Consider the following 22,697-nt stretch of genomic DNA (forward strand, 5'->3'; position numbering starts at 1 on the left):
TGTGCCCACAGGTTTACAGCTCTGTCCATTACTGCTGGCCTCAAGGCCTTCAATCAATGATTAGTTCACTCTCTATATTTTTATGATTATTATTTAAAAATAGACCTTATTTTTCAAGCAGCTTTATAGTCACAGCAAAATTGAGAAGAGGCTACAGAGATTTTCCCTATATCTCCTCCCTCCACACATGCACAGCCTCCTCCAACTATCAATGTCCCTACCAGAGTGGCATACTTATTACAGTCAATGAACCTACATTGGCACATCACCATCACCCAAAGGCCACAGTTTGCACTAGGATTCACTCTTGGTGTTGTACATCCTATGGGTTTGGACAAATGTCTAAGGACATGTATCCCCCATTATGGTATCACACACAGTAGTTTCACAGCTCTAAAAATCCCCTGCCTATTCATCACTCCTCCTCCTCACCAATTGATGTGGTTTGGCTGTGTCCCCACCCAAATCTCGCCTTGAATTGCAATAATCCCCATGCATCAAGGGCAGGCCTGGTGGAGATAATTGAATCATGGGGGCAGTTTCCCCAACACTCTTCTCATGGTAGTGAACAAGTCTCATGAGATCTGATGGTTTTATAAATAGGAGTTCCCCTGCACAAGCTCTCTCTCTCTCTTGCCTGCCACCATGTAAGACGTGACTTTGCTCCTCCTTTGCCTTCCACCACGATGGTGAGGCCTCCCCAGCCATGTGGAACCATGAGTCTATTAAACCTCTTTCCTTTATAAATTACCCAGTTGCAGGTATGTCTTTATTAGCAGCATGAGAACAGATCAATACACCAACTCCTGGCAACCCCTGATCTTTTTACTGTCTCCATAGTTTTGCCTTTTCCAGAATGTCATATAGTTCGATTCATATGGTATATAGCTTTTTCAGATGAGCTTCTTTGGCTTAGTAATATGTATTTAAGTTTCCTCCATGTCTATTCATGGCTTGATAGGTCATTCCTTTTTTAGTGCTGAATCATATTCCACTGTCTGGATGTTCCATAGTTTATTTATCCACACACTTACAGAAGGACATCTTGATTGCTTCCAAGTTTTGGCAATTATGAATAAAGCTGCCATAAACATTAGTGGGCACGGTTTTGTATGGACATAGGTTTTCAACTCCTTGGGGTAAATAGTGTAAGAGTTGAAGACACGAAAAGCAGCTCAATAGTCAAAGACAGCTTTATTTTGGAGAATAAACCTGAGAAGGGCTTCTGGCCGATTTCAGTTAGGAGTGCTCTCTCTTACAGACTAAGGGTATTTAAGGGCTTTAGGGAGGGGGAGCTTATCACAGGCTCAGAATGTTTCTGTGTGAAGGAGAGCTTTATTGTGTGTTTGGAATCTCTCTGGTTGGAGTGGGAGTTATCTCAGGGTTGGCATGCTTCTGGTCAGAGTGGGGGTTATCTCAGGGTTGGCATGTTTCTGGTCAGAGGGGGATTTATCTAAGGGTTGGAATGTTTCTGGTCATGCTGGTATTAGCCATTAAGCTGATGTTTTTGGGCTGGATTTAGGGGAACTTAAAATGGCAGTGTTTGTCCAAGATGGCAATACTCCTGCTCTGTCAAATAGGAAGGGACACAGTTGCTGGATCCCATGGTAAGCATATGTTTAGCTTGGTGAGAAACTGCCAAACTGTCTTCAAAGTGGCTGCACCATTTTGCATTCCCACCAGCAGTGAATGAGAGTTCCTGTTGCTCCACCTCCTCACCAGCATTTTATGTTGTCAGTGCTCTGGATTTTGGCCACTCTAACAGGTGTAATAGGTGTGTAGTGGGAACTCACTGTTGTTTAATGTGTATTTCCATGATGATATATGAGGAGGAGCATCTTTTCATATGTTTCTTTGCTATCTGTGTGCTTTCTTTGGTGAGGTGTCTGTTCAGATATTTTGTCCATTTTTAACCAGGTTTTTTATTCTCTTATTGTTGAATTATAAGAATTCTTTGTATATTTTGGATAATGATTCTTTATTAGATGTGACTTTTGCAATGTTTTCTCCCAGTCTGTGGCTTGTCTTCTCATTCTTTTGACAGTCTTTCTCAAAGTACAAGTTTTTAGTTTTAATGAAATTCAGCTTCTCAGTTACTTCTTTCATAGATCATGCCTTTGATGTTATATCTAAAATGTCATCACCAAACCCAAGATCATCTAGATTTTCTCCTATTTTTTATGGTTTTGCTTTTACATTTAGGGCCTATGATCCATTTAGAATTACTTTTATGCAGGATGTATGGTCTGTCTCTAGATTCATTTTCTAAAAAATATGTGGATGTCCAGTTGTTCCTGTACCATTTGCTGAAAAGATTAGTGCAGTGTTCTGATTTTGTAAATACCTTTTTCCAGAAGAGTTCCTCCACTTTAGTCAAGCAGGACACAACACCAAAGCACAGTTCCAGAAAAGCTGCTTTCTGCTGATAAAGCTAAACCACCTGGTCTAATTATGTCTGATGTTCTGGGTCTGTCCTGGGGTAAAATCTAGAGTATTGGTTCCCCAGACTGTACCCCTGATTAAAATCATCTGGCGCACATCACTGCCTGGCTCTGCTTCTGTGTTCTGCCTCTTCGCCGTGTTTCCAAGATCTACTCCTATTCCAAGGTCTTGAACACCATCTACTCACTCCTCAGTGACTTCAGCTGCACATAGACGCCTAGGACAGTGCTTGCCTTTATCACTCACATAGTATAGAATGTTTCATTATACTTGAAGCACAAACTCCTCTCTCTCCTACTGGAAAAGACAACTCTCTCTCCTACTCAACTAAGTTTTTTGGTGGCAGAGAAAATATCATTAATTCCTTGTATTCAATACAACTCATAGTATGGAACTTAACACATACCATAATACAGTAGTCCCTAACCTTTTTGGCACCAGGGACTGGTTTTGTGGAAGACAGTTTTTTTATGGACAGTGGAGGGGAGACAGTTTCAGGATGACTCAAGTGCATTACATTTATCGTGCACTTTATTTCTATTATTATTACATTGTAATATATAAAAAATGAAATAGTCATACAACTCATCATAAAGTAGAATCAGTGGGAGCCCTGAGCTTGTTTTCCTGCAACTAGACAGTCCCATCTGGGGGTGATGGGAGACAGTGACAGATCATCAGGCATTAGATTCTCATAAGGAGTGCACAACCTGAACCCCTTGCATGTGCAGTTCACAAATAGGGTTTACACTCCTGTGGGAATCTAATGCTCCTGCTGATTAAGCAGGAGGTGCAGGTGGACGCCTTCCTCAGAGGGATAAGGGCAACTTGTTTGTTGTTGCAGAAAGGAAGAAAGAAATAGTAGGGACACAGCTGCAAGCCAGTGTGTTGTTCCATGACAGGAAGTTGAGGAGGGACTCAGGGACAGGAGGCAGAGCTCAGGTGGTAACATGAGCGATGGGGAGTGGCTGTAAACACAGATGAAGCTCACTCACCGCTCATCTCCTGCTGTGTGGCTCAGTTCCTAACAGGCCACCTGTCCGGTAGTGGTTCATGGCTGAGGGGCTGGGGACCCCTGCCTTCATACCTGCTTGTTAGTTAATTGATTGATTGGGAAAGTTCTTGTGAAAGAGAATGAGTGAGAAGCTGCTGGTGACAACCTTTGTACTAACATCATCTTAAACACCACAAAGGAAAATGTGGCTTTATCAAAGCAATTCAATCCAAATTCTTTTTCCTGGTAAATGTATTACTTTGCAAATGTCAAATGTCCAACTAGGAGGTTGTCAAACAAAAATGTATTTGCTGAAATGTATATTTAGTGTGTATATATACACATGTATGCATATATGTTTGTATATGTATATACATATGTTTATATATGTATGCATGTGTGTAGACTAGCAAAATATTAATCCTTGCAATTTTTCATGTTTTCCTTTTCACTAGCAATGATTTATAAATTAGTCCAATTTTCAAAGTTAAATATGTGAACTTAATGGGTACCATTCATTTACACAAATATTGAATGAGGTTAGTACAAGACTGACATGGACCCTCTTCTGAAGACCCGTTTAAAGAATGTTACAGCTTCAACAATGTAAGTTGTTGTTTTCTTTTTTTTCCTCATGTAGCCAGGAACTGGATCAATAAAGTAAAAGTATAATGACTTTCCCTGCTTTAGTTTAGTAGGTTATCTAATACTATTTGCTTTTTCAGTGTTAGTCAATACTGGTATCTCCGGGGAGGAGGAGCTGATATATCTTCCCTAAATCCATTTCTCTACAATCTTAAATTAAAAGGATAAGTCAAAGCCAAGACAAAGGGCATGGACTGGTGCTGGGGACTGTTTAAGTGGTTCTCAAAGAAATGATAGGTCTGCCTAATTCCCAGCATGGTAATGTCCTTTGCGATGAATGGGAGCTGTGAGGGCTGCACCTCCTATGTGGCGCTCCCGGCTGTGTGGCCGATCAGGGCTGGGCTTAGAGGAGGAGTAACATAGGGTCTATCTTGTAGAGGGCAACGTGGCCACACGGCTCCACTGAGGCCCTGCAGCTCCTCCTCGCTGACAGCTCGGGAACAGATTTGAAAGCTCAGGCACAATAAATTCCAGCGCATTCTCAGGCAGGAGGAAAAAAGAAAATTCTGCTCACACCCTGGTTTTCTCTTTGATAAATGCTGTAACAAGTTTATTACATTGTGGGGACGACAAACATTTCCTTTGCCCCGTTCTGAAAGCTTCCGCTCCTTCCCTCTTTTCCTGTCTCCTGGTTTCTACAATGCTGATGTCAGAGGGTGAAGACCCTCAAAGGAAAATTTGGAGTTGCCTGGTAATGATTGAGAAAATGAGATTCCACGTGAAACAATTACCATCTCATCCTGTTTCTTCGGGATTCTAGGGCTTAAGTGTGGGTGGGCTCTTCAGCCTCCACGTGGGACTGTGTTCACCTTCACCACAACAGCCCCCAGGAATGCTTGTCAAGTGAATTCTCATTAACAATTACAAATCAAAGTGTTTTCCAGCAGGCATTAGCAGTGTTTTTCTATGAATAAACCTCATGCTGTGACAATGGTCCTTGTCTGGGCTCTCATTTTGTATATGGGGAGACTGAGGCACAAGCAAATATACTTTTTGATGAACTTAGTATCTAGAATTCACTGCTGCTGGCCCCTGCCCCAGACTGGATCTGGCATCTCTGTGAAAGCAATATAGAAACTGGGGCCACCTGGCCGGGCACAGCCGCTCACGCCTGTAATCCCAGCACTTTGGGAGGCAGAGGTGGCAGGATCACGTGAAGTCAAGAGTTCGAGACCATCCTCGCCAAAATGGTGAAACCCTGTTTCTACTGAAAACACACAAATTAGCCAGGCATGGTGGCACATGCCTGTAATCTCAGCTACTCGAGAGGGTGAGGCAAGAGAATCATTTGAACCTGGAAGGTGGAGACTGCGGTGAGCCGAGATCACACCTCTGCACTCCAGCCTGGGTAACAGGATCAGACTCCATCCAGAAAAAAAAAAAAAGAAAGAAAGAAAGTGGGGCCACCCTAGATTTCAGTTCCAGCCCTGACATTAAGTGGATGCATAACCTTGAGCATTCCTTCCACCTCACTTGCCTCACCTGTACAACAAGAAGAGGTTGAATTCGATGGATCAGGCTTTGGAGTGTTAACACTGTCTGATTTCTAGTTTCCTTTCCCACAGAACAATTGGCATCAATTTAAACACACTTACAATTGGCAACGGATATGTTCAAGGAAATGAGATGCATTTTCCAAAATGCTGTAATTTGTAATGGGAAAATACGAGGGCTGAGTAGATGTATAAGGAAAACTGCAGAAGTCACCAATAAAACCCAGCTCTTGAAAGCGGTCCCCACCAGCTCGCCATCTTTCCCGGCATTCCCATTTTGGAAATAACACTCTCTCTTTCTTGCTCTCTGGAAGTGAAATGAGGGCGGAAGAAGACTGTTTTCTGAAAGCTCATTTTTAGCTCAAGGGTTTCCAGTCTTTCAAGCTGCTGTTTCCAAAACATTAAACACAAAGCAGCAAATGTGGAGCAGCTTTCTTTACCGTGTTGATGAGACAGAAACTCTACTCATTTGTTCTGCTTCAAACATCAAATTACTGTATCCACCCAGAGATGGAAATTCTGCACCAAGGTCCTAAAACAAATTAACTAAATACAATTAATTTTACTTTAAATAAAATCTGATCTCTCCTTATTTGTGCTCAACTCCCGATGAATTTTAAATGACAGAATAAAATGTGGATTTATGTACTACCTTCTTTCTGGATATTTCTAGGTTAACATTTCTTTTTTCTTTTCTCTTTCTTGCTTTCTTTCATTTTATTTTTTATTTTTATTTTTATTTTTTGAAATAGAGTCTTGGTCTGTCACCCAGGCTGGAGTGCAGTGACCCAATCTGGTCTCACTGCAAACTCCACCTCCTGGGTTCAAGAGATTCTGCTGCCTCAGCCTTCCGAGTAGCAAGTTGCTGGGACTACATGCATATGCCACCACCATGCCCAGCTATTGTGCGTGTGCTTAGTAAAGATGGGGTTTCTCCGTGTTGGACAAGCTGGTCTTGAACTCCTGGCCTCAAGTGATCTGCCCGCCTCGGCCTCCCAGAGTGCTGAGATTACAGGTGTGACCCACTACACCCGGCCTCTAGTTAACATTTCTTAACCTGAGGTTTATGGACTTCACCTAGGGAGCTTATTATTTTTTCTGAATGGTATAACATAGTTTTTTAATCCTTTGAGGAGAATTAAAAAGACTTCATGCATAGGTCTATAACCTCAGCAGAAATTTCAATTTTCTTTTCTTTTTTTTTTTTTGAGATGGAGTCTCACTCTGTCTCCCAAGCTGGAAGGCAGTGTCGCAATCTTGGCTTACTGCAACCTCTGTCCCTCAGGTTTAAACGATTTCTCTGCCTCAGCCTCCTGAGTAGCTGGGATTACAGGTGTCCTCCACCATGCCCGGCTAATTTTTGTACTTTTAGTAGAGTCAGGGTTTCACCATGTTGGCCAGGCTGGTCTCAAACTCTTGACCTCAAGTGATCCACCCACCTTGGCCTCCCAAAGTGCTGGGATTACAGGCATGAGCCACCACATCTGGCAGAAATTTCAATTTTAAAAAATAAATTTTAAGAAATCCTATTCTTTAAGGAGATCATGACTTGAAAAGCACAGGAATTACTATCACTGTTCTAGGTATTAATTTATGGGGCATGACTTGTTGAGAATATAGGATTTCTTTTTTTCTCCTGTCTCATCTAAATTACTTGAATTAAACTAAGGTCTTCATTTGAACTGCTACATGCCTAGGCTTCAAAAACATCCAGATTTCTGAAATGTTAACTTTGTAAGAGTTTTGATTGGAGCTTTTGCCAGTCTCAGGAAATTCTTTGTGCTTTTGTACTAAGAATCTCTTGTGATCTATTTGGTAAAATGTCAACATGCTACATTTATTGGTCTTCTTAAAAAAAAAAAAAAACCCTTTGTAAAATGAAGTTATACAAGTCTGTGAGCATCCCGGGGCCTTGAACCTCTCCTTTTTGGATTAAATGTTTTTTGGAAACATAGTTCTATGTTTCTTCTTTTTTTCTTCACCAAGCAAACAAATAAAAGTACTATAAACCCTCTTTTCTGCTGTACAACTGAGCCACCAAATCATGCCGCTCTTGTGCAATATTTAAACCCTTGTTTTTCTCCCTCCCTCTCCCTTTCTGTTTACTTTTGTTTTGTTTTTGTTTGTTTGTTTTGAGACAGAGTTTCCCTCTTGTCACCCAAGCTGGAGTGCAGTGTTACAATCTTGGCTCACTGCAACATCCGCCTTCCAGGTTCAAGCAATTCTCCTGCCTCAGCCTCCCGAGTAGCTGGCACACGCCACCATGCCCAGTTAATTTTTGTATTCTTAGTAGAGATGGGGTTTCACCATGTTGGCCAGGCTGGTCTTGAATTCCTGACCTCAAGCGATCCGCCCACCTTGGCCTCCCAAAGTGCTGAGATTATAAGCCTGAGCCAACATGGCTGGCCCTGTTCACCAGTTTTGAATTTTTACTGAGGTTAAGCATATGAAATGTTGCCTCTAGGAAGAACGTTGACAGAAATTGAGTAAATACAGAGTTTTCATGAAATAACCCTATCTGTACAGAACAACACAATTTATAATCCATCCCAGGAAGTTTCGTCCTCTACTAGCCACAAAATTAGTCGTGTAACTTCATGTAACTATTAGTCATTTCAGGCAATATCCTTTAAATGGACACCATGTGTGTACTGGGATCTAAGATAAAGATCCAGATGAAAAAAAAATCCAGTTCTTCTTGCATAAGTTATGTTGATGGAAACTTCAATTCCATTTAATTTATGTAGTCATGGGGAACCTCCGGGATGACCAACACTGCAGAAAGTAGCAAGGAAGCCAATGTGGGAGAATGGACCCTGTGGACTTTCAGTCTCACTGGGTAGATGAGATGCATGCCTGTGAAACACCAAGGAAATACCATGTCGAAGATACACTTCAGTTTTAAAACACACCCCATGTAATTCAACAGGAAGTCAGAAGAGGACAGAATTGGGGACATTGACATCGTTGAAGACAGAATTCTAAAAATACATCTGGATGAGGTCCAAGGGGGCAGAGAAAGCCCTGGAAGCTGGGACAACAGCATAGCAAAGGCTCTCCCAGGATCGCACGATGCTGCATGGGAAAGGAAGGCATGAAAGTGCCTGGAAGAGAGGGAGAAAGCACAGGGGGGTGCGAGCGGGTAGACCTGGGCTGAGTCTCGGCCTTGATGGCACTACAGCTGCAAGAGAAAGAGGGTGACACAGGTGGACCTCCAGAAAGAGTGAGGAGCCCCCTGAACTGCAGTTGCCTACAGGGTCAAGCAGTGCCCATGGCACCAATGACTGGCAGAAGACACGGACAGGTATGGTGGAAGAGGGAAGCAGAAAAGAGGAAAGGATCAGGAGATGAGAAAGGGACAAAGAACAGAGAGAGTGAGGGAGGAAGGGAGGGAAAAGCAGTGGCCTGCGTGGTAGCTCATGCCTGTAATCCCAACACCACGGAAGCCTGAGAAGGGAGGATCACTTGAGCCCAAGGAGTTTGAGGCTGCAGTGAGCCATAATTGCATCACAGCACTCCAGCCTGGGCAACACAGCAAGACTCCCTCTCCAAAAAAAAAGAATTAATTAAATTGTAAAAAGTATATGAAACAAAAGTGAATAGCCTCCTCTGGCTAACTACTTACTTGTGACAAGGGCTTCACAGAAACAACCCAACTTGGTGGCATTTCTTTTCTTTTTTTCTTTCTTTCTTTTTTTTTTGAGACAGAATCTCACTCTGTTGCCCAGGCTGGCTTACAGTGGTGCAATCTTGGCTCACTGCAACTTCTGACTGCCAGGTTCAAGCGATTCTCATGACTCAGCCTCCTGAGTAGCTGGGGTTACAGGCACGCACCACCATACCTGGCTAATTTTTATATTTTTAGTAGAGATGGGGTTTCAGCCTGTTGCCCAGGCTGGTCTTGAACTCCTGACCTCAAGTGATCCTCCCGCCTTGGCCTCTCAAAGTGCTGGGATTACAGGTGTGAGTCACTTCGCCTGGCTGGTGACTTTAACTTTTTAACATTTTTCTTTTCATAAAAAATGATTCAATAGGTAGTTTCCCAGGTAATAAACACAGTCATACGTTGCTTAATGATGGGGAAATATTCTGAGAAATACATTGTCAGGCAATTTTGTTGCTGCAAGAACACTGTAGAGTGAACTCACACAAACCTAGATGGCATAGGGCATAGTCTAGGCTAGAGGGCATAGTCTATTGCTCCCAGACTACAAATCTATACAGCATGTGGCTGTACAGAACGCTGCAGGCATTGTAACACAATGGTAAGTATTTGTGTAGCTAAGCATAGAACAGGTACAGTAAAAATATGGTGTTATAATCCCATGGGACCACCATCGTTTATGGTGACCATGACTAACTAAGACATCACTATGCAGTGCCTGCCTGTGCAGCCTCACAGAGATCCTTTGATCCTCTTAACTGGCCTCCTGCTGGGACTGAGGGCTCCCTGACATAGATGAACATCTTCACGTACCTGTAATCATTCAGATTACCAATAAACACATGAGTTAAAAGAAATTGAAGTTCAGCCAGGCTCGGTGGCTCACGCCTGTAATCCCAGCACTTTGGGAGCCCGAGGTGGGCAGATCACGAGGTCAAGAGATGGAGACCATCCTGGCCGACATGATGAAACCCCGTCTCTACTAAAAATACAAAAATTAGCTGGGCGTGGTGGCGTGCCCTTGTGGTCCCAGTTACTCAGGAGGCTGAGGCAGGAGAATCGCTTGAACCTGGGAGACGGAGGCTGCAGTGAGCCAAGATCATGCCACTGCACTCCAGCCTGGTGACAGAGCGAAACTCCATCTCCCAAAAAAAAAAAAAAAAGAAAAAGAAAAAGAAAAAAATTGAAGTGTCCATCAATATAGTTTATGTGGGATGACCTTGATTTTTCTCATGTGGCTTCCCTCCTTTGATCCCAGTCCACACTTAAAGTCCAGTTAGAAGAGTGTGATCCCAATTGACTCAGGTTGTGGGAGGCCCCACCCTGCTGAAAGTTCCCCTGCAGCCTCTCAGAGTCTGATTCCCAAGACCAAGCAGTTCATCACATGTCCTATTAAGCAGTTAATTATTTCTCTTTGATACTGGCTTTTTTATCTTTTAATACAACAGTTTTACTGTCTCTGATAATTACCCTGTCTCAGATAACTCTTTTAAATCTAATGAGGCGTGGCAAGCCCTGCTTAACAAGGCAACACATCATTAACTTCTGCCTCTTTATTTGTCATCGTACCACACTCAATGACTGTATCAACAGCAGATGCGAAACCCATAGCTTGCCACTGGCAACACCGTGGGAGGTGATCTGCTGTCAGGTCAGTTAGCCCTGGGTCTTCCAGGGGCCACTCACAGCCCTGTGAACTCTCCTGCCCATGGGCCAGGTGAAGGCCCCTCCAATGTCACTCAGCTCCCCACTCACCTACCAACAAGACCTGTGGGCTGGGACCTCTGTTTTCTCCACCCTACACCCAGGAGGAGGCTGTGATGTTTTGTCTCCAAAGTCCCTGATGGAGAAGTGGTGAGAAGGAGTGCCAGGACCACTGAGTTACTCAACAGACTTTGAATCAGTCTAGCTAATCTGTTCACCACCTGTGTGCCTTTGGGAAAACCACTTCACCCCTCTGAACCTCCTTCCTTTCTCTCCTTCCTTCCTTCCTTCCTTCCTTCCTTCCATTCCTGTCTTTCTCTCTCACTTCCTTCCTTTCTTTTTTTCTTTCTTTCTCTCTCTCTCGCTTCCTTCCTCCTTTCCTTCCCTCCTTCTTTCTTCCTTCTTTTCTTTTCTTCCTTTCTTTCCTTCTTTCCCTTCTCTCCTTCCTTCCTTTTCTTGACAGAGTCTTTTTCTGTTGCCCAGGCTGAAGTGCAATGGCATGATCTCAGCTCACTGCAGCCTCCACCTCCCAGGCTCAAGCAATTCTCCTGCCTCAGCTTCCCAAGTAGCTGCGACTGCAGGTGCACACCACCATACCTGGCTAATTTTTGTATTTTTAGTAGAGACAGTGTTTCACCATGTTGGCCAGGCTGGTCTCGAACTGCTGGCCTCAGGCAATGCACCCACTTTGGCCTCCCAAAGTGCTGGGATTACAGGTGTGAGACACCACACTGGGCCCTGAACTTATTTCTTTATCCAAAACAATGACAACAACATATTCCTCCTTCAAGAGGCTGATTAAGAGAACCATAACACCTCTCTGGAGTGGTACAGTCACACACACATAACAACATCTCAGTGATGCACCGCATGGAGGATGGTGGGCCCATAATATTATCATACTGGGGTTTTACTCTCCTTTTTCTATGCTTAGATAAGTTTAGATATGTAAACACTCACCAGTGTGCTGCAATTGCCTGCAGGATTCCATACAGTCACATGCCCTGAAGGTTAAAGGAGATAGTTGCTATCTATGATACCAAGCCACATTACTCTGGAAGAAAACAGAATAATTTTAGTCCACTCTGGGGATGACGTAAGGTATGAATAAGCATAGAGTGGAGGCGCTATGGAGAATCTGTTTCTTTAGGCCTCCTCTCTCCTATTTTATTTAACCCCATATAACCCTGTAACTGCTTACACTGTCACTCGCAAGTCATCTCGTGAGTCTCGGGGTTTATTTTTCAGCATCTACCCATGTTCTAGGCAGGTTGCTTAACGGCCTGTGAGTTGGGGATGATCTCTGTCGTTTGGGAGCTTATACTCTGATGCGGGAGAGAGCCACAACGGAGTACTCACGGAAGGCTGACAATACCACGACTTTATGCAAAGCTGTTCACTACCTGTGTGGCTTTAGGAAAACCACTTCACCCCTCTGAACCTATTTCTTTATCCAGAACCATTTGCGTTGGATTGCTTTTCACGTCTGTATTCCCGCTGCCCAGGGCACCGCCTGGCACATCTACATCAGGTCAAGTTCAAAGTGCTAAGTACATACACATGGTGGGCTTCATTATGAGTGAGTGTGATGGGAGGAGGAGGAGAGTTCTCAAACGGGGTGCCGTTCTGAGGTCACCATGTGCACGGTGGAACGCGCAGAAAATTTGGTGCCAAAAGATTGAGTGGGAGCTCTAACTCCCTCACTTGTGAGCGCTGCCACCTGAGCCAAGGCACAGAGCTGTGACTTATCATTAACACAGGGCAGGGATGCCTCCTCACAGGACTCATGCAAACATACATGGAATATCTGAGCCCTGTAAACTGTTAAGTTACTAATTATTGTTCAAAATATTATTACTGATTTTGGTCACTTCTTGGGCTGTGGGTCACCGAGGGAATGACTTAGGATACAAAGGGGTGTTTTAAAATTAGATTTGCTCTGTTAGGAGGATTAAGATCGCTGCAGTTGCATGTGTGAAAGCATCTCTCTACCATCTTTTCCCACCCACATTCTTGCTTTGCGGCTGAGCTGGTAGCTAAGTCTGTTTCTGCAAATGAGCTTCAGAGGCTCCTGGAAGCTTTCCATTTTATCAGGACTACTGCTACAGTTTTGGAATCAATCTCAAACGCGTATCTTTAATAGAAGTCCAGCTTTAATCTGAGCACATAAATCTCTTTTATTTTTGGAAGATACAGGTTGAGTGAGTTGCCACATGTTTTCCAGGTTATCATCTCATGAGCTCAATTAGTTTACAATAGACAGTAACAAACTATATTTCTGTGCCTTACAAGCCGGGAAGACCACCAGACTATTACTGTCAAACTCCCTTCCGGAGCCCAAAGCAGATGGCCACGGGGAGAGGGATATGAATGGGACGGGGTACTTTGTAAAATGTCAAAAACGACAGGCGATCTCCACATTGCTACCCCTTTACCCCCAGAAAAACCACGTCTGTTTACCTTACTGCTGCTTAGAGCACCCAAACGTTGTCACCAGGGTGCTTCTTGTCTGTTCTCTATGACCTGGAAGTTTCTTTCTCCCATAAGTGAAAGAAGTGAGAGCTGAGAGAATCCAGCCCCATGAGCTGTGGGTCCTGCTGGACTCAACATTCACAACTTAACGTTGGAAACTGTAGAGCTATGACTTGTGTGTGATTTCCTGATCATGCCCTGGTCCCCAGGACAGTCCCACAAGAGAGCTGGGCTAGAAGCCAAACTGAGGGGAGCTGCCCCACCAGACACCCTAGAATTCAGTCTGCCTAAGACAGTAAGCTCCCTGAGGGCAGAAACCACATCTGCCTTATTCTCTTTTATACCCATGGTACTGAGTGCAGCACTCTGCACAAAACAACACCTAGCAAGTATTTATGGGGTGACTGAATGAATGCCTAGCGGCCCCTCACCTGAGTACCCTCCCATCCAGAGCTGGGGAAACTCCAGTCAGACCGCTCTTTAGAAGGCTAACTCATGAGGGACCCTCCCCCCTGAGGCTGAGTGAGGCATCTGTTCTTCCTGCAGGGCCACCTCAGCAGTCTCAACATGTCCATCATATGTCACTATCAAATTATCATGTTCAAGGGCAAAACCCCATCTCTACAAAAAAATACAAAAGTTAGCCAGGCATCGTGGTGCATGCCTGTAATCCCAGCTACTTGGGAGGCTGAGGCAAGAGAATCGCTTGAACCCAGGAGGCGGACGTTGCAGTGAACTGAGATCATGCCACTGCACTCCAGCCTGAGCAACAGACACTCTGTCTCAAAACAACAAACAACAACAAAAATTCTTACGTTCATTCACAAATCCATTCTTTCAACAAAATTAACTGAACATGTGCCAACATGTTCTTTTAAAAAATACATAACACAGTTGGGAGTGGTGGCTCACACCTGTAATCCCAGCAGTTTGGGAGGCTGAGGCAGGTGGATCACTTGAGGCCAGGAGTTCAAGACCAGCCTGACCAACACAGCAAACCCCGTTTCTATTAAAAATATAAAAATTAGCCAGGTGCAGTGGTGCACACCTGTAGTCCCAGCTACTCAGAAGGATGAGAATCTCTGGAACCCAGGAGGTGGAGGTTGCAGTGAGCGAAGATTGTGCTACTACACTCCAGCCTGGGTGACAGAGTGAGACTCTGTCTCATAATCATAATAATAATAGTACATTAACATGACCCAACTTTCAAAATTAGATAAGAAGGTAAGAAATGAAATGTCTTCCCCACTGGTAGCCATTGTTACTAGATTTTGAACAAAACAGCAGGCTCAACTCACCCTGTCCATCCCCATCCAGGTTACAAAATTGTCCCATTTTTCCCAACTCCTACAGTGCATTTTCATGATTGGGAATGTGGTCTCTTCCTTTACTCATATGTAATAATTCATGCCATTTACCGAATGGTGGAGTCAAGTCAAGTGAATTCGCAGTGGGCCGGTGGGTGTCTGTCCGACGCTGACCTGCTTGCTTTCGCGGCGCCTTCAGTGCAACCCTACAGTTGCTGATCCCGAGTTCACCTGTGCTCCTGCTGGTCCGGGAGCTGATCAGGTGGATTCACTAATTTGGGCTTAAGTCTGAAATACACGCACTTTCTGTGATCTCCGATCTTCCTTATTCCCAGCGGGAATTGCTGAGCAAATGAGGAGTGGCTGCTTTGTAATTTTCTGACAAATGAATGAAGTGGAAACATCTGCTGGAAAGGCAGCATGTGATCTTCATGAGCGACAGCTGTCTTTTATAGAGAGGGGAGGGAACTATAGATGACGCCATAGAAAGTAGCTCTACTACAAATAAGCGAAATGAGAAATCTACCGATGGTGAAAATATACACTCTTCAGTGTCATCTCACAGCGTGAGATAATCCATCAGCCCTTCTTTCTGTTGACTTTTTCTTTTTCCTTGTATTCAGGGGGACTAGGACAATAACCCAGTAGATGGCGCTCATTGTCCGTTTATCTGCCACTGTGTGCCTCTGTCACTAGGTTGAGCTCAATTTTAAGATTTGAGAGCTAGAGGGCAAGATTTCCTTAGAAATGACGCCGATTTAAAGGAAAAAGTAATTTTTTTTAAAAAAAAGCTCTTTTAAAAATCTCTTTGAGGAGACTATGTCTATGAAGGTGCCAAAGTTCAAGTTGCAAGTCTCAGCCTGTAGCAAGGAAATCAGAGATGTAAGGGGGCTTTGCCACCAAATGTGGCCATGACTTTCTGAAGGTGAGCACTAGGAACCACGGGGAGAGTGACTCGTGGACAACCCTCCACAATTCTCATCCAGCTCTGCTGTTGCCTGGAAAATATGTCTCAGATCTGTGGGCTTTATCTGTGGTCGATCATTCTCCATGAAATGAGGATTCCGGTTCTTGGGCATTTCAGGTGTAAGCACAGAAGAGATGCCGCTCCTGTGAGTCTGGGAAGATCCTGTCTGTCGTCTGGAAGTCATAAAAGCCACTTTTGGAAACACTGATGCCACTTTTGGGGAACGGTCGTCATGATCCAAGGCTCTTCCTTGGGTTTGAACTCGGAGGGCCCGAGTCAGCCTAGGGAATGGTGATTGGCACATGGAGGTGTCCTGGCAGCCGTGGCCACCAAGGGGCGGTCGGCCCTCCTGTCCCCGCCACCCTCAGCCCTGCTGCTGGGCCCTTCCAGGCCTTTCTCCCAGCTCCCTGCATCCCTGAAACCTCCTGCTCTTACCCGCTTTGTGACTCCAACCAGAACAGCCCGTCACTTCATTTCTTAAGAGTCTTCCTTTTGTGCCTTTCACATTTTCCTCTAAAATTTAAACTAATGATTTGTATGTGGTGTGTATACATTGTGTGTGGGATTATATATTATGTGAGGGAGTATATATTGTGTGGGGTGTATATATTGTGTGGGGTGTATATATTGTGTGGGGTGTATATATTGTGGGGAGTGTATATATTTTGGGAGGATGTATATATTGTGTGGAGGGGATGTATATACTGTGGAGGATGTATATGTTGTGAATGGTGTATATATTGTGTGTAGGATGTATATATTGTGTGGGGGAGTGTATATATTGTGGAGGAGTGTATATATTTTGGGGGAGGATGCATATATTGTGTGGAGGGAGATGTATATATTGTGTGGGATGTATATATTGTGGAGGGTGTATATATTGTGTGGAGGGAGATGTATATATTGTGTGAGTTGTATATACTGTGGGGGTTGTACATATTGTGTGGGATGTGTATATTGTGGAGGGTGTATATATTCTGGAAGGATGTATATATCGTGTGGAGGGGGATCATATATTGTGTGGGTTGTATATATTGTGGAGGGTGTATATATTGTAAGGAGTGTATATATTGTTCGGGGGAGTGTGTATATTGTGGGAGGATGTATATGTTGTGTGGAGGGGATGTATATATTGTGTGAGATGTATATACTGTGAAGGGTGTATATATTGTGGAGGTTGTATATATTGTGTAGGGGAGTGTATATATTGTGTGGAGGTAAATTATATATTGTGTGGGATGTATATATTGTGGAGGGTGTATATATTGTGTGAGTTGTATATATTGTGGGGGGTGTATATATTGTGGGGGGTGTATATATTGTGTGGGGGGATGTATATATTGTGGAGAGTGTACATATTGTGGGGTGTGTACATATTGTGAAGAATGTATATATTGTGGGGGTTGTATATATTGTGGAGGGTATATATATTGTGGGGGATGTATATATTGTGTGGAGGGAGATGTATATATTGTGTGAATTGTATATATTGTGGGGGTGTATATATTGTGTGTGGGGGATGTATATATTGTGTGAGTTGTGTATATTGTGGGGGTGTATATATTGTGTGTGTGGGATGTAGATATTGTGGAGGGTGTATATATTGTGGGGTGTGTATATATTGTGGGGAGTGTATATATTGTGTGAGTGTATATATTGTGTGGAAGGGAATGTATATATTGTGTGGTTTGTTTATATTGTGGGGGTTGTATAGGGAACAGTTACCTCAGATTCACAGAGAATGGAACCTGTTCCCCGTGTGCTGTGACTGGCCAGAGACCCCAGTGCCTGTGACCTCCTCTGACCCTGGAAGTGAGGGTCAGAGGAGGCACAGAGGCCAAGGAAGGGTGCCCCCTTGTGCTGTCACCAGACTGATGAGATGCAGGTGACAACTTTCCCCAGACCACCCTGTTGCGTGTCCACTTCCATTAAAATCAGTATTATGATGGCGTTGGCACTTGGCTCCTGGAAAGGGGACACCGAAGATGAAAAGTCAGGTGAGCACACCCCACCCCTTCCTGGGTGGCCTCCAGAAACCATCTCCCCAGCGCTTCCCACTTTCTGCTATTTAGGGCACTTGACGATACTTGTTACATTCATTGGGCAGACGTGGCCCACATTTTCTAAGAATGTTCATTCAGGTTGCTTCCAGAACTGGCTTTGTTTTTTTAAGTTGAAGAGGAGGGAAGGGTGTGGGGAGGTAGGAAGGAGTGTGTGTGGCATCTGAGATATGGGCTGGAGTTTTATTTGACAAAACAGATGATAGCAAGACAGATAAAACGAGATAGATGGACTAGATACATAGATAGATAGATAGATAGATAGATAGATAGATAGATAGATAGATAAATGAAAATAGAAGATAGATGATAGATGATTGATAGGTAACTGACAGATAATAAAAGATAGATGACTGATAGATGATAGAAGAGAGATACATAGATAGATGATTGATAGGTAGATGATAGGTAGAAAAATTAACTGAGATCATTTTCTAATGTGACCTCCCGTTGAATTTTTAAATTTCTGAACAAGAGTCCTCCCATCAAAGTAGCCTATGTTCCTTGACAACCCATTGCTGGGCAGAGCATTCTTGGGGATACTCAACTTGCTCCTCAAGGAGTCCCTGGAAATGGGGACGCACACAGCATCCCATGTGTATATCTATAGAAGATGATATATATATATATATATATAGAGAGAGAGAGAGAGAGAGAGAGAGAGAGAGAGAGAGATGGATAGATGAATAGCTAGACTTTATATTCCAGTTTATTGCTCATAAAGGTAATCCAAAGAAAGACAAGCATAATCTATTAGTTTACCTCGTAGAGAAATTCCAGGCGAGCTGTTTGCCTGTTTTCGGTAAAATGAGCTTATTGCTTCCTCCTCTAGTCACAGATAGCTCACCCCGGTGCTGCGGGAATGTGGAAATGCTGGGACCCGGGGAGACAGTGGCCACTGTGGGAACAGTGGTCTTTCTCCCCAAACTGTGGCAACAAGGCAGGGAACAAGGAATTTAGAGACAGAACAGTGAAGACAGTATTTATGCTGCCTGTAAGTGGCAGAATCTGTCTTCACACACCTCCTGGGGACGCTGTGTATATCCCCATTTCCAGGGACTCCTTGAGGAGCAAGTTGAGTATCCCCAAGAGCCCTCTCCCTAGCGATGGGCTGTGGAGGAACGCAGGCTACTTTGATGGGAGGGCTCATTTGTTTGGAAATTAAAATACTCAACGTGTGGTCACGTTAGAAAATGGGCTCGGGGGCATGGGCAAGGACTTCATGTCTAAAACACCAAAAGCAACGGCAGCAAAAGCCAAAATTGACAAATGGGATCTAATTAAACTAAAGAGCTTTTGCACAGCAAAAGAAACTACCATCAGAGTGAACAGGCAACCTACAGAATGGGAGAAAATTTTTGCAACCTACTCATCTGACAAAGGGCTAATATCCAGAATCTACAAAGAACTCAAACAAATATACAAGAAAAAAACAACCCCATCAAAAAGTGGGCAAAGGATACGAACAGACATTTCTCAAAAGAAGACATTCATACAGCCAACAGACACATGAAAAAATGCTCATCATCACTCGCCATCAGAGAAATGCAAATCAAAACCACAATGAGATACCATCTCACACCAGTTAGAATGGCAATCATTAAAAAGTCAGGAAACAACAGGTGTTGGAGAGGATGTGGAGAAATAGGAACACTTTTACACTGTTGGTGGGATTGTAAACTAGTTCAACCATTATGGAAAACAGTATGGCAATTCCTCAAGGATCTAGAACTAGATGTACCATATGACCCAGCCATCCCACTACTGGGTATATACCCAAAGGATTATAAATTATTCTACTACAAAGACACATGCACACGTATGTTTATTGTGGCACTATTCACAATAGCAAAGACTTGGAATCAACCCAAATGTCCATCTGTGACAGACTGGATTAAGAAAATGTGGCACATATACACCATGGAATACTATGCAGCCATAAAAAAGGATGAGTTTGCGTCCTTTGTAGGGACATGGATGCAGCTGGAAACCATCATTCTTAGCAAACTATCACAAGAAGAGAAAACCAAACACCGCATGTTCTCACTCATAGGTGGGAACTGAACAATGAGATCACTTGGACTCGGGAAGGGGAACATCACACACTGGGGCCTATCATGGGGAGGGGGGAGGAGGGAGGGATTGCATTGGGGAGTTATACATGATATAAATGATGAATTGATGGGTGCTGACGAGTTGATGGGTGCAGCACACCAACATGGCATAAGTATACATATGTAACAAACCTGCACGTTATGCACATGTACCCTAGAACTTAAAGTATAATAAAAAAAAAAAAAAAAAAAGAAAAGAAAAGAAAATGGGCTCGGTAAATTTCTCTAGCGATCTTAGACCCATCCGGTGATGAATGCATCCCTAAGGTCTGCAGACTTGTCCCAAACACGCCACTTTAAAAATAACACTGATTAATTAAGACCAGATTCACTTAGCCCTGCTGCTTTTGGAAAAGGATCCTCCAAACAACAGATTTGTTGTGTTACGGATTGGTTTAGAGACAACGGGCTCACTTGATTACAATGCCACACGCTTCAGATATTTTTACTGAAACCGATCAGGCCTCCGGGAGAGTCTCAGTAACAAGGGAGGCTCTGGAAGTGCTCCCGGGGTGGGGGAAAACGGAGCTCGCTTCAAAGGTTTTGGTCTTGGGATTAATAACAGGAAGAAAAAGACTCTACAAAGGCACAGGCTCTAAGTTCTGAGCTTTTTTTTTTTTGCGTCCCTGTCCATGACTTTTCCCTCCTCAATAAATCTGAAAACGCTGCAGTGGGATTGATTTTTTTTTTCCTTCTCCTCTAGCAAAACATCTTAAGGAACCAAAAGAAGAAAGACAATGTCCTTGGAGAATCTGGTTAGATTTTTACCACTTCCATTCAATATGTGGAATGGAAGAAGATAAAAAGATTTTACCAGTTTCTAGATTTTTTGTTCAATCATGGCTTGTGCTTATACTGACTTCTTACTCCTGAATATTCCAAATACGACACACGGTAGAGGGTAATTCTTCTTAGTTTATGAAATAGCCCTTAACACAAAATAAATTGTTCTTATTCCTGTTACGCACCACACGTGAAAGTCAAATGAGATAAACCTAATAGGTACAAAAAGCATAAAACTGTTTCAGAAACACTTAGTTTTCTTTAACTTTGGCTTATTTTTAAAACACCATTGGTTTAGGTACATAAATTTTGTCCAGATTTCTGGTTTATCCACTGTTCTGCTTAGTCTGAAGATGTTTCTAAAATTCTCTCTATCTGAATTTCCTCATTTTGTGGATATAAAATGGCATTACTTACGATCAAAGTTACCATGAAAATAATTAAAATACAATTTTGCAATTTAATATCTGTTGAAGTCACTGGGGCAGGCAAAAATCATAACATGTAGGTCAGCGGTCCCTAACTTTTTTGGCACCAGGGACCAGTTTCGTGGGAGACAATTTTTCCATGGACCTGGGGGTGCGAGGGATGGGGAGGAGAGGGAAGGAGAGGAGGGTGGTAGGAAGTAGCAGGGGGATGGCTTTGCCACGAAGCTGTTCCGCTTCTCATAAGGAACACGCAACTTAGATCCTTTACGATAGGGTCAGTGCTTCTGTGAGAATGCAGTGCCAATGCCAAGCTTGCAGGAGGGGGAGGGAGCTCAGGTGTAATTAATTGCTGCCTTGCTAGCTGCTCACCCTCGCTGGGTAGCCCAGTTCCTAACAGGCCCTGGACATTGGGGACCGTGACATAGGTAACCATAATATATATTTTACGTTTTTCTTCTTTTTTTTTTTTTTGAGACAGGGAGGGTCTCACTCTATCACCCAGGCTGGACTGCAGTGGTGCCATCACGGCTCACTGCAGCCCTGACCTCCTGGACTCAAGCAATCCTCCTGCCTCAGCCTCCTGAGTAGCTAAGACTACAGAAACATGCCACCATGGCTGGCTAATACTTCTTAATATTTTTATAGAGGTGGGGGGGGGGGTCTCACTGTGTTCCCAGGCTGGTCTCGAACTCCTGACCTCAAGCAATCCTCTGCTTCAGCCTCTCGAAGTGTTGGGATGACAGGCATGAGCCCCTGTGCCAGGCTTATCTTTCTTATTTCTCAATGTCTGCCCATGTGGATGATCTAGAATCAAATGCATTTGCAGTTGACACAAATACAAAATAGTGAGTGTAGACTAGAGACCTAAAACTATGGCATTGAAAGCAACCTATTTCTAAGGCCCTATGAAACCCCAAAGCAAGTAATACGAGGTCTTTCCATAGATTTCTCCGACAGCTGTCGGATCTTTCAGTCCAGGACACAGACTCCATCTCTGAAATATGCCATTGCCCTTGTGAACAAAATTCATTGCATTTTCCATATAAGTAAATATGTATAATATATTTAGCTTTCATTTATTGCTAGACAGCTTAAAACTTGCTCTAGGTAGCAATTAGCAGTGCTGAATGAATCCGTAACTGATATTCCAGCCTTTGCCACCGTGGAAATTTTTAAGCAGGACAACCTGATGTCATGGTGATAAGATGTTTTTTCTTCAATCTTTATTTGACTAATAGTCTTTAATATTAAATAAAGATGTATTTGGGAAAAGAGCTCAATTCATTTTCACTGAACATGCTGCATTGCATTTTGCCTTTGATCTGTAAAAATGCATTGGTCAGTTTCCTTTAAAGATACTGGAGAGAGGGTGGTTATCAGAAATAAGACCAGCTGGGGCCGTGTGCGGTGGCTCAAGCCTGTAATCCCAGCACTTTGGGAGGCCGAGACGGGCGGATCACGAGGTCAGGAGATCGAGACCATCCTGGCTAACATGGTGAAACCCCGTCTCTACTAAAAAATACAAAAAAAAAAAAAAAAAAAAAAAAACTAGCCGGGCGAGGTGGCGGGCGCCTGTAGTCCCAGCTACTCGGGAGGCTGAGGCAGGAGAATGGCGTAAACCTGG

The sequence above is a fragment of the Rhinopithecus roxellana genome, chromosome 11 (genome assembly GCF_007565055.1).
Source record: "Rhinopithecus roxellana isolate Shanxi Qingling chromosome 11, ASM756505v1, whole genome shotgun sequence".
Classification (NCBI taxonomy): domain Eukaryota; kingdom Metazoa; phylum Chordata; class Mammalia; order Primates; family Cercopithecidae; genus Rhinopithecus; species Rhinopithecus roxellana.